Source organism: Peromyscus californicus, unplaced genomic scaffold (assembly GCF_007827085.1).
Source record: "Peromyscus californicus insignis strain IS unplaced genomic scaffold, ASM782708v3 Scaffold_7__1_contigs__length_154581171, whole genome shotgun sequence".
In the NCBI taxonomy this organism is placed as follows: Eukaryota; Metazoa; Chordata; class Mammalia; order Rodentia; family Cricetidae; genus Peromyscus; species Peromyscus californicus.
The window spans coordinates 76,824,241-76,840,058 of record NW_026294595.1 but is presented as its reverse complement, the minus strand read 5'-3'; positions in this window follow the sequence as shown (position 1 = coordinate 76,840,058).

Here is a 15,818-nt window from a genome sequence, read left to right as displayed (position 1 = left end):
GGCACTCTTACCATCTCCACTTTGCATGAGAAAACCCACGCCTCAGAGAAGCTGATTAACCTGCACACAAAGTCATAGGACACATAGCAGGATGGTAGATAGGCTCTGAGCCCAGCAAGTTTGCGTTCCTTTTTCTCAGCCTCCTCTTAATATTCACCGACTTCTTCACTGGAACCCTGCTCCTCCCACCCATCGGCTTTCACTCACCCTCCACATAGCCCCTTCCTCACAGGCAGAGGACTGCCTTTTCTGATGGTTGTCCCTCCCTTGCTGCTCAGTTAGGAGAGTCAGCCATTCCCAACCACGTGAGCAGCTGCTGGGAGCACGTCCTGCCTGCTTGGCTTTGGAAGGAAGGCACCACTAGTCCATGCAGCCAGGTGCTTGCTGTGGACATCCTGCTCCAGCTCCTCCACCTGAGACTGGAAAGGATGGGATGATCAGCATGACACGTTTGCGGAGAGAAGTAGAAGAGAGACTCATCTGAGCCACAGTCTGTCCTACATACTGTCCAAGCTAATTTATTTGTGTGTGTGTGTGTGTGTGTGTGTGTGTGTGTGTGTGTGTGTGTGTGTGTGTGTACACACCTTGGTGCACACGTGGAGGTCAGAAGACAACTTGCAGGCATCTCTCCTTCCACTGTGTGGTTTCTGGGGACCAAACTTGGGCTGTCAGGTTTGACAAGCATCTTTTCCCACTGAACCATCTTCCAGGCCCAAAACTTATGTTTGAATCCCCTTTTCTTGAGCTCTTTGCATCAACATATTATGGATGGATCAGAATTCAGGAAAGGAAGGAAGAGGTTTCAAACCTGATCCTGCCGATAAGGTAACTAGGTATCGTTGCTGCCTGGCTAGTGGTGCGACATCAGACTATGCTAGAAACTGCCCCATGGAACCCAAGTGAAGGACGCTTCCTGGTGAGTCCCTGAAGCACACTGGGCTGGGAACTCCAAATACAGGCCTTTGGAAAGGAAGCATGGAGAGACCCGGAAAGCTTGCAGAGCCCAGAGCCGGCATGACTGAAGCCATTTGGCTGCAGACATCCATGTACAGGTGATGGGCCCAGAGCAGGGGAACAAGCAGAGTCAGTTTTAGACTGAATATAGACCTGAATTTCAGTCCTGGGTGTGGGCCAGCCTGCTGGGTGGCTTTTCTGGTTTAGCTTTAGCTTTCCACTGGGGAAAGTAAGAACTTTAAGTGAGCTATTTTAAAGCATTAGAATCCTATGGTTCTAATGTGATTAATGCTCAAAGCAATGGGTCAAGAGGTCCCAAGGCTTCTCGGTGCCCCAGGCCCCTATTGGCGACAAATTGCGCACATCGTGGTTTTTCAGTTCAATCATTTATTCTGCAAAAACGTAGTGGATGCCAGGAGGTAGGAATTTGTTATGCAAAAGGAAAGGTCCTGGTCTCGAGGGATTGCTACTGAAGGGACTGAGACCGGTAAAGCACACAAATCTACCACCCATAACACTGTCTAGAGAAGCCATTCGGTCAGTCAGTAGCACATACAGGGCTGTATGCATGCCAGTCTCAGTACCTCTTGACCTCATTGTGGATGAACATTGACTGCTTGGCTGAGAACAAAATAGCACACACTCAAGTAAGAGAGCCTTTCTGTAAGCATTACAGCTTGGATAGAAAGGTGTCCTGGCAGCCGGGAGCTGATGAATACCACAAAGTCACACCGTACAACAAACCTCACAAAGAAATTTACTGGGAGGGTAAAAAAAAAAAAAACAAGAAGGTGGCTGCCTCTGCTCAGGTGAGAAACAGGCTACAGGGCTTGTATAGAGTTTCTTGGGAAGGGGGTGGAGATTGGTGGAATTTCATGTCCAGAGATTGGGCTTTTTACTTTGTAGGTTGGGGCAGGGTCCAGCAGTTAGGGCAGTTAGAGTATTCTGTGGGTGGGACCTGGCAGAGGTCCTCAGGGGAGGGGCCTGGCTTACATTCCCCCCTTTTTTTGTTTATTGTTGATAAACAATCAGGCCATGGGAAAGGGAGCAATGATATCATTAGACTACTTCCTACTGAATCAGGGTATCGAAGTCCTTTGGGTGAATTTGATCTTCACCATTAGGGTATAATTGGGAGTCACTGGCCGGTAGGGACTGGTAATCCTGTAAAAGCAAATAGCAACTGATTAAAAGTCTGGTTAGAGATCTTTTGAATCTGTTGTTGAAGAAATCTAGACAAGAAGTTTATAAAGCAGGGTGCAATTAGTAGGATTAAGAAAGGCAGGAGAAAGGGGGTTAAGAAGGGTAGCATCCAATCCCGTAATGGACTGTCAATGAGCCACTGGCCAGAGGCACTGAGCTGTTTCTTACATTTTTGGAGATCCATCTGGAGTTGTCAGATCTTGCCTTTTACTATACTTGACTGGTTGACATAGAAGCAACATTCCTCCCTGAGGAAGAGACAAAGACCACTCTTTCTGCTGTTAGCAAAAGTTTTAGAGAGTTAAACCAAAACCAGAAGAGTATGAGATGAGTGGCAATAGTCCCCACTGGGAACGGTCTGTCCCTTTATCTTGTTTTGCTCTCCTTTCTCTGTCACACAGCAGATGACTTGCCTGTTGTGGGACGACAGAGATTTTGGAAGAAACCTTTAAACAAGAATGCTTGGGTCTAGAGGAGGGGGAGCCATACCCTAACTCCAGAGTCAGATTTTAATTCAAATGGGATGGCATAAAACAGCAGTCTAATGCCATTCATACCTACAAGACAGCTGAATCCCTGTAAAACTGAATCAGTAAGCTGAGAATAAAGAAGGCTAAGAGATAGGAATTTTTTAATTAAGAAACTTTTTTCATTCATTTTACACACCAATCAAAGATCCCCCTCTTCCCTCCTCCTGCCCCCCAGCATCCTCCCAACCCACCCCCACTTCTCTCACAAGAAGGCAAGGCCTCCCATGGGGAGGCACATCCAGTAGAGGCAAGTCCAAGCCCTTTCCCCTGCCTCAAGGCTGTGTAAGGTGTCCCATCATAGGCAGTGGGCTCCAAAAAGCCTGCTCATGCACCAGGGATGGATTCTGATCCTATTGCCAGGGCCTCCCCACCAAGCAGATCAAGCTACATAATTGTCTCACCATGCAGAGGATCTAGCCCAGTCTCATGCAGGCTTCACAGCCATTGATTCAACTTTCATGAGTTACCACTAGTTTGGTTTGGTTGTCTCTGCAGATTTCCCCATCAATACCCTAACTCTCATCACCGAACTTTTTTCCAATGCCTGATGGAGGCAGATGCAGAGATCCACAGCCAAACACCAGGCAGAACTCCAGGAGTCCAGTAGGAGAGAGAGAGGAGGGATTCTATGAGCAAGCGCCTCAGGAGATAGGAAATTTTTGAGTCCTGGCTATAAACAAAGGATGCTGTACGAGAGAGCTGAGAGAAGCAGCAGCCAGTGAAGAGTGTGTGCAGGGTGTGTATATGCTGCAGCTGGCCTACTCCTTTGCTTTCTCCCCTCCTGCTGGGTCTAGTTCCTAGGCCCCACTTTGCAACAAACTTACAGATCTATCTATGGTAACTTAAAAGACAGGACAGTGTGTGTGTGTGTGTGTGTGTGTGTGTGTGTGTGTGTGTGTGTGTGTATGCATGCGTGTAGGTGGAAAGAGACTAGACAAAAACAAACAGGGCTTGGACCCAAGAAATAGGGAATGGGGGATCTAAGGTGCCACTAGATGGCCCTTAGGATTGACTATCTAAGGGGTATTGAAGCTAAATTTGGTTGCAAAAGTGAATAAAGGTTTTCTAACAGGTATCACAAGGGGGAATGGGAGGGTATGGAAGACACGTTCCCATGGATGAGAGAGAAGGAAAATGTCACTGCAGCCTGTAGTCATGGATGTCCCCAGGACTCAGGGAGGACTGAACAAGGACCAAGCTGTTCAGTGGGTCATCACCCTACTCAATGTGGGGTCAGGGGCTTAGCCTGGCTAAGCCAGCAGAGACTCAAGGCCTGGTACCAGGGTTTTCATAGAGGAGAGAAGGCGAGAACAAAAACCAGGCTCTCGAAGGAGGAGTCTCATCCACAGGAAAGGGTCGGAGAATGGGAAAACCAGGCTCTAGGAGGAGAGGTCTTATCCACAGGAAAGGGTCGGGGAATGGGGCCACAAAAGCCACGCGGGCCTAAAGGAGCTGTGGGGTTATGGGCAGCTCCAAGGGGAAAGTGGGAGAAATGGACAGGAAGAGGCACAGTAGCCTGGTTAGGCCTAAGGAAACTGCAGGGTTGCAGCTCCAAGGGTGGTGAGATGGGATCAGGTGAAGAGGACCAGCTGTAGACTTAAAGACCGTGGCTGGAGGTACCTCTGCCTCCTAGAGTACCAGAGGGATGCCGGACACTCAATGGTCACTTCCTCAGACTCAGGGAAATGTTTACGCCAACCAAAAGGGAAACTTACCTAATTGATTCTGGCAGATGGGGTGCTGAGCGATTGGTGAGCCAGAAGGTGAGTCTGTTTCGGGTGGAGATGAGGGATAGGATCCCAGTGCAACTTAGATCACCAGGGGAAACACTGGCACTAGGAGAGCCTATCTGAATCACAGAATCAAATGTAAGAATTACAGCACAGGTGGAAAGGTATCCTGGCAACTAGGAGCCAAGGAATACCACAAAGTCACACCACACAACAAACCTCATGTAAGAGATTTATGGGGAGGGAAAAAGCCAGGAGGGTGACTGCCTCTGGTCAGGTGAGAAACAGCAGCAAACTGGACAGGATACAGGGCTTAGGTAGAGCTTCTTGGGAAGCGGGTGGAACGTGTCAGGGTGGAGCTTTCCAGGGTGGAGATTGGTGGGATTTCATGTCTAGAGATTGGGCTTTTTACTCTGTAGGGCAGGGACAGGATCCAGCAGTTAGGGCAGTTAGAGTATTCTGTGGGTGGAACCTGGCAGTTAGAGGTCCTCCGGGGAGGGGACTGGCCACCCGTGTGGCTCGAGGGGCTTACATTTTCTGCATCACATAGCAATCAGAAAGCATGGAGATGCTAACAAGGATTGACTTCCTCCCTCCCTCTGTGTGTCATCCTTGTGTGTTGCTGTGGTCCACATGGATGAAGACACTCACCACCAAATCTATTTAGCCAGGGGAGTGAGGAACCACAAGCCATTGAGGCAGAGCTTGCTCCCCCCTTCTTTTAAATCATCAATAAAAATTGAGTGTGGTGGCCATGTCTATAGTCCTAGTACTCAGGAGGTAGAAGCAGGAAGATCATGAGTTCAAGGTCATCCTCCAAGACATAGAAAGTTCAAAGACAACCCGGCCTACAAGAAATCTTATTTCAAAAAGGTAAATAAAAGAATACTGAAAACAAAACCAACAGAGTTTAATACAGTCAATGTTATCAAAGTCCCAGAAGACAGAGCCAACATTCTCAGATGATTGCATGGAGAGAAGGCAGGACCGTAAGACTGTATGAATTGCCTTCACAAAGAGGGCTTAGTCAGGGAAGCAACCACTCCAGATCTTTCTAACAGAAGGCAGTTGGCCCAGTAACTGGCTATCCAGGTAATGGAGAAGCTGAGAGGCTAAACCACCTAGAGATTAGGCATCGCAAGAAGCTATTGCATTCTTAGGAAGGAATGACCAAGGGAGGAGCCAAAACCATGGTAGCTGGTGCCCAGTAGAGCCTGCAGAAGGCAGGGCTGCCCAATAGGAATGGGAGCCAGAGAGAAAATGCTGGAGAATCTTCTACAGGCAGAGAGAAAGAAATGGGCATGTTCTGATCTCTCCTTTTCCCACCTTCAGTTAACAGTGCCCACTGGCCAAGTTATCTGGAAGCCACTTGGAAGATTCTTTGAAATGTGGTTTTCTGGGAGGGAGCAGGCAGGGGTCGAGGAGGATTGAGTCTGAATACTAATAGACTGGCACAGAGCAGCGCAGACCCGGAAGCACCCGTGAGACAGGCTTGCAGTGTTCTCTCCGGAAGCTGTGTTTTGCCCAGACTATAACTAATATAACAGAGCAGGCTTTGGTTTCTGCAGAATCAGGTGGAGACTGGAGCCATGATTTCAGAAAAGCATGAAGTTCACTGGGAAGTAGAAGGTCCTTACACTAGACTGTGATCACTCTTTTCAGAAATTCTACCATTGAGGCAGTAGCTTCAAACAATACCTACTTACCTTACATTTCTGGAGGCCAGAAGTACAGTTGAGTCTTCCAGGAATCAAAATCTAAAGGTTAGCAGAAGTGTGCCGTTTCTCTGGGCTCCGGAGGAGACACTGTGCCCTGCTTTCTCCAGTTTCTGTGGGTGCCCACATTGACTGACTCAGCCACACCATTCCAACCCTTGTGTCTGTCCTCAGGGCTCCTTCTCTCATTCTCCAGCTTCCATCTTATAATTTTACACATCATCAAAGTGATCCATGATCGCCAGTCTCAGGAATTTTGACTTAAGCACACTTGCAAAATCCCTGCTACCTTGTAAGGTACAGAGCCACCAATTTTACGTTTAGGAAGTCGACATCTTTAGGAAGGCCATTATCTTTTACAGCCCTCACTTTATTTTTTCTCCTAACTATGGATCTAGGCCTCCAGGGACTCTCTATATGCAGAAGTGATCACAGCTACACATTCAAGGCCTTGGTAGGCGTTCTGTAGGTCCTGTGTGGACCCTGACTGCCCTCTGTTGACTGGCACACAGTATATATGTAGATGATCATCCAATCCTGGATAGTTGCCCTTGCATCATTTAAGAATGCTTTGGGCTGCAAGCTACGGAAAATACAGTTTCGATAAGCCCGCTTCGGGCTTTTTGTTTTGTCTGCATGTGGCTGCTGGCTATGCCTCTTCAGCTTTGATGTCAGGCAGGCATAAACTCTGCTGTGACACTGGGTGAGGGGAAGGAGGTTTGGCACTGAGTCAACCAAACACAGTGCCCCCTTTCTTCGGTTCACTTGTGGGAACCTGTGGGCTGTGCACGTATAATAAAGTTGTGGGTGATCACGCTCAGAGGCCTCGTCTACCTCAGCTTCTCTTTTAACTCCTAGGGTGAAGTCAGCTCTTTAGACAAGATTTTCTTGCATTAGACAAGAAGTCAGCTCTTTAGACAGCATTTTCTTGTACATCCACAAGGCCTAAAATCCTACCTATTCGGCAGGCTAAGGCAAGAGGATTGCAAGTTTAAGACTTTCCCTGGATAAGACACAAGTTCAAGGACAAGCCAGACAACTTATGGAGACCTGATGTCAAAATGGAAAGTATGAAGGGGACTGAAATGTAGCTCAATAGTAGAATGATCGCCCAGCATGGGTAAAACTCTAGGTTCAAGATCTAACACTGGGGGAAAAAAGTCCATGGCCACCTTACACAACCTCGGTGAACCCAGGGGCCTGATAAACTGGAGGTCATGCTGCATACCTTTTCCTAGGAAGATGCATCTATTCACCCCAAATACGCCACCAATGACCCATTAACCTAATGACTCTACCCAAGCCCAATTTGAAAAACAAATGAGCTTGTCACACTTACTCTCTGGAGAATGAGTGAGGGGTGACTTATAGGAGTGTGGGTGACCCTGAAGCAGCTTTATCACCAAAAATCCCATCCCATAATGGGCGGATGGTCTTGTAGAAGCTGAGAAGCTGAGTGATGGCTGTAATCCCAGCTGAGTTTCCCATGACCCCTACCTTCTCCGATGGAATGATAAAGTCTCCATTACTATTATCATAGACCTGCTATCACAGCACTGCTTTGTTCATTTCACTGGTAGGACTACAGGGTCACGGCCATTTCTGTTCCATGATGGCAATGGTCATAGTGGTTGTAATGTGATGGTTGGATTGTGCCCAGAGGAATAAACACACACAGCAGGTAGGATTTGGAGAGCTCACTCAAGGCCCATAGCATGAATGAAAATGCTTCATGGTAGCGGTAATGCTGATGAAAAATAATCATGTGAGTAGGGTCTCATGAGGCCCCCTCTTAGCTGAGAGCATTGACAGTGGGTGGCTGAGGGGAGAGAGTCAGTTTTCTTAGGAGTGTGGCCTCTCCCAGATTGCCCATGTACCGCTGGATGGCCCTGAACCCATGCTCAAAGAAGCGGCTCTAATTGGACTATTTGTGGGTTATAGAGGGAAGAATAAGGAAGATGATACATGAAGTTGGGAGGGGGTTACAGAGAGGGTCTGGGAGAAACAGGCAAGGAGGGAGAGATGGGTATGATCAAAATACATTGTACACACATGTGGAACTCTCAGAGAATAGAGAGAAGGAAAACAAGTTTTTAAAAAAACCACACGGAGTGCATTCTACCATTATTATATAGAGAAGGGAGAAGACTGGAACTAGAAAAAACTAAACAGCCCATCTCAAAGTGTTAGCACTTCCGAGAGCCTGGGTTTTTGGTCACTGTGCTAAAGCGCTGTCTGGAATTCACTTTCCAGAAAGAGAAAGCAGAATGTTTCCTAGGTCTATCTAGGCCAGAGGAGCAACCATCCAAGAATAATGACCCAAGTATTGGTATCAAAGCGTGTTGCCTGTAGAGCATCAGCGGAGTGGGATGCAGTCCAGGGGGACGATTGGCACAGCATGCACTTAGCCTTGTCCCACAGTTCATCAGTCACCCTCAGTTCAAGAGCATTTATCATGATTACATCCATCCTAGTCCCCATGATGAGGTGGGGTGTTTGCTTTTTTTTTTTTAAATAAGGAAGAGTGCCAGGCAGTGGTGGCATACGCCTTTAATCTTAGCACTCGGGAGAAGGTCAGCCTGGGCTACAGAGTGAGTTCCAGGAAAGGCTCCAAAGCTATGCAGAGAAACCCTGTCTCAAAAAACAAACAAGCAAAAATAAATAAAAAAATTAAAATAATAATAATAATAAATAAGAAAGAGTGTCAGGCATGGTGTGCATACCTTTAACCCCAGTACTCAGGAGGCAGAGGCAAGCAGACCTCTGAGTTCAAGGCTAGCCTGGTCTACAGATCGAGTTCCAGGACAGCTAGGGCTACACAATGAAACCTAAGGGGAAAAAAAAAAAAAAAAACTTAAAAAAGAAAGAAAAAGCACATCTTTCCCATAATTTCTGTGGTGAAGGTTTTAAGACCAGGCTCATTCATTCATTTAATGAATTTTTATTAAGCTCCTACTGTATATTAGGCAGTGTCCTAGATGATGGAAATCCATGAGGGATTAAAACAAATTTTAAAAAATCCCTGCTTTCATGGAGTGAAGGGACAGGTAATACACAAGACTAATAGGTAAACTATAAAAGTAAGTTCTATGATGTTCCTAGGAAAGCTGATTTTGTTTTCTATAATCGTGACGATCAGCTACTACCAGGACCGGTTTTAAGCCTGTCTAGTTCATCAATGATGGTTTTATAATCTTGAATCAAACACACCAAGAGCTGTTTTAAATTGGATGAATGGATGAATGGCAGTTGCTTCAATGAACACACTTCTGAAAGCCAACCCACGAGAGACAGCGTTGTGTATGGAAATCAACCAGTCCCTGGGGAGAACTTGCACTTGTGAAGACACATCTGAGGCGGACATCGACCCACTGCCTCTAAAACCCACCCTAATCCAACACACTTTCCCAGTGATTTTAAAAAGATTAACAATTCACTTTGCTCGGAGAAATCTGCCTGACCAGCATGGCTCTTCTGTACTTCAACAGTCTTAAGAAGACACTCGGATTCTGAGTGATGGGCTTCATCTTTGATAAATCTGAAAGTGCCTTTGAGATTGTTTTGAAGATTCCCAGCTGCCAACATTCCATGGGACTCCTAACCAACAGATGCCCCCACCATGGCCTTTGTCCCAGTCCCACTGGATGTCCCTGACGTATCTCATTAAAATGCTTTTGGAGTCATTTTGTTCTCCTGGGACTTTCGACTAGATTTTCTTTGTTCTTGCAGATGCACTGTTTTTATTATTAGATTTTTTTTCTAGATGCATCATCTGGTGGATATTTTTGCTATTGATTTGCTTCTTTTTTTTCTCCTGCTCACTTAGCTTTGTGTTGGCTAAACTATTAGTACAAAGTCTCATTGTGTGCATTTTGTTTTGATCTCAATTGTCTGGTATTGACTGAATTAACAGAGAATATTCCACAGGGAGACTGGAAACACAGACTTCAGTGCAACCCAAACCAGCCTGAGGACCGAAAGTGACTAGCAACTGCTTCTGGCAAAAGTGACAGAGAGGCTTTTGTCCTGGGTCTCCTTCGAATTTGTATGAGGCCATTTCCTGTCTTTAGTGTATTTAATCAACCCCAAGGCTGACAGTTGTTGAGCCATTGAACCTATGGCCCCTTCCAGGTTTCTGCTTGGCTACGGGTTCTGAAACACCCACAGGAACACCCGCTCTTCTGACCTGCTCTGGAGGTCACTTTGTCATAGGTTTGGTATGTCAAGGCCTCAGTCTCTTCCTGGCTACCTTGGAAAGATGCCTGTCACTGTGGCAGAACACCTGGGACAAACAGCTTGCAAGGAGGCAATGTTTACTTTTGACTCACAGTCTTCTGGGATTCTGCCTGCACTACTATCGTTCTGGGTCTGAGCCATGCAGTACATGATGGAGGGAGTAACTGGCAGAAGAGGCCTGCTTACTTCGTTGTAGCCTGGAAGGCAAGAGGCTAGGTTCTGATAGCCCCTTCGAGGGACATTCCTGTGATCTAACCTTGACTAGCCCCCCCCCCCTTTTTCTTAAATTTATTGTGAGGAGAGCGTGCATGTGCCTTGGGACATATGTGGAAGCCAGAGGACAAATTGCAGGGATCTGTTTTTGCCTTCCAATATATATATATATATATATATATATATATATATATATATATATATATATCTCCCCAGAATCAAATTCAGGTTGTCAGCCTCGTTAGCAAGTATCTAGGCCCACTGAGCAATCTTGCCAGACCCAGGATCCGCTTCCTATATATTCCCTCGCCTTCCAGTGGCAGGCCAGCAACCAAACATCTAACAGCAAACCGTAGGCCTGGCCAAGTTCTCTCCTTATACAAATTTGCATTCAATATATAACAACTTGTAGTAAAAACAGCCAAACAAAATTGTCTTCGTTTACTAGGATTGTCATACAGAAGAACCACAGGCTAGGTGATTCAAACAACAGGAATTCATTTCCTCGTGGTTCTAAGGAGTCTGAGGTCAGGTTGTCAGCCGACTGACTTCTCTGAGCCTCGCCGTTAGCTTATGGATCAACCCTCAGTGTCTTCACACATTCTCCCTACTGCGTCTACGAGCATCTGAAGCTGTTGTTCTTACAAGGCAGTGGGTCATGTGGAGATGGGGTCATAATAATGACCTCTCCTTAACCTCACTGCCTCTTTAGAAGGAGCCTGTCTCTAAACAGTCCCCCTTTGGGGTTCCTGCGGTTAGGATTTCAACTTAAGGATTTCAGGGAACTGCATAATGTTGGTTAAGCGGCAGTGCTCGTGTCTGGCCGTGACGGTCATGCCGACGGAGAGTGCTGGATGTACTGGTGACAGAAGAGTCACAAGCCATAGTTACCCTTCTAGAGCTTTATTTGTGTGTGTGTGTGTGTGTGTGTGTGTGTGTGTGTGTGTGTGTGTGTGTGAGAGAGAGAGAGAGAGAGAGAGAGAGAGAGAGAGAGGGAGGGAGGGAGAGAAAGACCATGCGGAGGGGGGAATACGGAAGGAGAGAGTGTGGAAAGAGAGGGGGCACGCCCACTTTTTAGGCTGGGATGCTGTCACAGGCTGGTGACATAATTAAGGACATAATCCTTACACATAATCCTTGAAACAACTGATGACTTAGTGAAGATCTTGACATATAATAGTAAGAAATCAGCACTTTTAAGAATAGGTCTAGAAAAGTGTAGGGAAACTATGTTCAATGTTGAGCTTCTTTGATTAATATGCCAGAGACTAAACACAAAATACTAACTCCAAGAGAGATTCAACTCCTCTGCTCTAACATCCAGAGTTCTGTCCCCTGTGTCCTACACTCCATCGTCACCATCCATTTGCTTTCCTGTGTTCCTTCTACTTTTCCTCATGACCTTGTAAGTGAATCTGTCAGGGGCAAAGAATGATCACGTTGCAAAATGTATCACGCTAAAAAATACTAGAGTAGAGGCATATCAGTAGAAGATGAATCTTAACCAGAGCTAAACTGGGGTATAATAAGAAGATTTTTGTAAACTTCAGGAAGACAGGAATTTGCTGTAGAATTCTGAGGATTTTCTTACATCGATTGTCCTGAGCTTTTGGATTTATATCAACCAGTTCACAGAATCATTAGTCACGTTGAGGAGGGAAATGTTAAAAGCAGTGGTGTGGGAGAGGCAAGCAGAGAAACTAAATAACCCAGAGATGTCACAATTTTTAAAGGACAAGAAAATAATATTTAATAAGGCAATTTCTGGAGGCTTCTCCTTAGAGGCAGGTAAATGTTTAACCAGGAGCTCTGTGGTAGGGAAGCTGTGAGCTGCTGTATTTGCCAAGTTCTGTGGTGTAAATACTCCCACCAGGACCTATTTCCAGGTAAGCACATGACGTTGCTGAATGTAGCACTGGACAGACAGACTCTCAAAGGTGGGTGGAACCACTGCTCAGGGAGCTTGGGCAGAGATTTGGAATTACAAACCAAGTCAAAATGAATCAGCAGGGACTCCAGAAACCATCTGAGCAGGATGCTGCCATGAACCCTCAGCTGGAGTCAACGGCAACTCAATCTCTATCTTTCATTGTGCTACGACCTGAAAAGGGGAACAGAAAAAAGTAAGTTATAAGAAAAATTGTCAATTTGAGAACTTTCCAATATGTGGCCTTATGCAGAATTACACAAGATAGAAATGGAGATAAATACCCTGTTTATCCTGTCAGGCAACGGCCCAGGGAGCAAAAGGTGTGCTGTTTGCTCAGAGGACTACTTAGGACTAGGGCTATAGCTTAGTGGTAGAGTGCTTGCCTAGCATGCATGAGGCCCTAGGTTCAATTCCTACTACTGCCAAAAAAGAAGAAAAAGGAAAAGAACAAAAGAAAAGAGAAGATTGCCTATTACCTACACATACAACGAGCAGAAGGATCTTTAGGAGAATGAATGTCCCGTGACATCACGGGAGTCAAGATCCACTTTTCACTAATCGAAATGAAGTTGATCCTGGTTCCTTGAACCTACTCCTCTTGTGTAACAGGGGACACAGGTGGCTGGTCAGGTGCTCAGTTGCTTCAGTAGTGACCAAGAGGCTCAAATCAGGTCAATCTGAATCCTCCTTATCTCTGCAATAGTATGTCTGCATCAGTAATGGATTGTTAAGCTGGGTGCTAAGTGAACAAGTGCCCACTTCTCCTTATGCCTGAGCTTCTTCCCTCAGCTATGCTTGTAGGTAGAGTTTTCCTGCCTGGCCCACAGTCAGGGCAAATCTCTCTCACCCGCCAGTCCCACAGCCGTCAGACCCGACCAAGTAAACACAGAGACTTGTATTGGTTTCAAACTGTATGGCCATGGCAGGCCTCCTGCCAACTGCTCTTTCAGCCTAAATCAATCCATCTCTATAAATCTATACCTTGCCACATGGCTCGCGGCCCACCGGCATCTTCACATGCTGTTTCTCATCTTGGCGGCTGGCAGTGTCTCTCTGACTCAGCCTTCCACTTCCCAGCTTTATTCTCCTCCTTGTCCCGCCTACACTTCCTGCCTAGCCAATGGCCAATCAGTGTTTTAATTATTGACTAATCAGCAACACATTTGCCATACAGAACATCCCACAGCACTTCCCCCCTTTTTTTTTTAAAAAAAAAAAGGAAGGTTTTAACCTTAACAAAGTAAAATTACATATAATTTGGGAATTTGGGCGTAGCTTCTCTTACTACTTCCTGCTGGAGGGGGGCGCTGTATCTTATGGGGATACAAAGGAAATTTTAGGATTATGGAAAAGTCCATGAGGGTGTATCATCTGAGCCAGTTGCCTTCAAACCATTCTGGATGTTGGATCATCTGGGCCATGGTGTCATCGGAGACCTTTCAGGGGGTCTTGGCTGGTCAAACCTGATGTATCTTAATCTGGAACAAATCCATAGCCTTTGGCTTTCTGTGGGAACAAAAGCAGAGTCTCCTTTCCAAAGTAACATATCCTTATATCCAAATTTTGAAGTCAAGGTACCTTTAAAATATACATTTTGGCATAACTCAACAGCTTTTACAATCAAATATTTTTCTGCAGTTAAAAGTCCCAAAGACAACACAATGCAGATTCTCTGTGTAATATCCATTTTTACGTGGCTTATTTTTTATACGTGGCTTATTTTTTATACTACCTTTACTGTCTCTTTAAAGACTTTATTTTTTAAAACTATGTATTTATTTCTATAACTCTATATATCATCTTTTTTGTCTCTTTCAAGCCTACGTATCTTTTACACACATTGTAAACTATTACATCTGAATCTGTCTTATTGTGAATCTATTGCCTTAAACTGCAGCAGCTGTGGCTGCTGGATCCACCCACCTCAGCTTCCCAACATGGCCATGGTTTACCTCCAGCTCTGGGAGCTATCGGGGGTCTATGCTTTTAGCCAAGCAGCGTGTAGCCCAGAAACCTCCCCTTTTGCTCTGCACCAGCAAAGGCTAAATCCACTATGCAGCTCAAAGTGCCACTTGCAAAGGCCTCATTCCCGCCATAGGCAGGTCGAGCACGCACGCTAGGAACCCACCAGTAGCTCAAACCAGCAGCTGCCGCTCATTTGAGAGAGACAATTAGGAACTGTTTTTAGCTCCGTTTTAGAATCTTTTCTCAGGTTTTTAGGTGGAAACTTTTGCCACCACGTTGGACGCCATTTGTAGGTAGATTTGTCCTGACTGTGGGCCAGGCAGGAAAACTCTACCTACATATGCTCCTGCCTCTATTCCCTCTACATTGTCATATCAGCTACATTCTTCCTCTTCCTCTCACTTCTGTAGACTTCCCATCCCGGGATCCATTTCCAAATTATCACACAAAGGCGAATATCACTTATAAACTTGGCTGATAGCTCAGGCTTGTTACTAGCTAACTCTTGCACTTAAATTAACCCATATCTTTATTTATGCTTTGCCACATAGCTCATGGTTGGTTACCTCATTTTTTTAAAACTTCCTGCTTGCTCAGTGGCTGGCTGGCATCCCCCTCGACTGTCCTGACTCCACCCTTCTCTCCCAGCATTCTCCCTGTGTCAAGTTGTCTTGCCCAATCTCTTTCTGTCCTGCTATCAGCCAATCAGCTTTATTATTAACAATGAACATAATCTGTAGTATTTCCCCCTTTTTGTCTAATTAAAAAGGAAGGTTTTAACTTTAACATCATAAGATTATATATAACAAAAATAGTCACTAAGAAAGAATTACAGTAACAATATCCAATCCATTTATATTTGGCAAACTTCAAGAAAATACTCTATCTTATCTTGGTGAGTTTAAAGTTTTATATCAAGAAAAACTATAACTATGACTATCTAGTCTTCAACTCCATCAAAGACCCTAGAAGAATTAAATGTTACCTAATGACCAGGACATCAGGCTGCCTGGACAGTCACCCAAAGTTCTTCTGTAATGTCAGGGCATCCAACTCTGACCTACAGACCTAGCATATTTAACAGACTTTCCTGTGAAGCAGGGAATTTTGAAGGACTGTTCTACCTTGTCTTGGCAAAGGTCGGCAGTCACTTTTCTGTGTCCTGCTGGTCCATTTTTACAGTAACTGTCAGCAATTGAGGCAAGGACAGTGTCTTTGCCCACATGACTAGCTTTTGCCACAAAGAAAACAAACTCCCTACAGAGTTTCTTTGATGCCCATCATCCTCTTTGAAGTAATTGGTGCTGCCAGGAGCAGACATGTCTCACTATTGAGAAAAGTC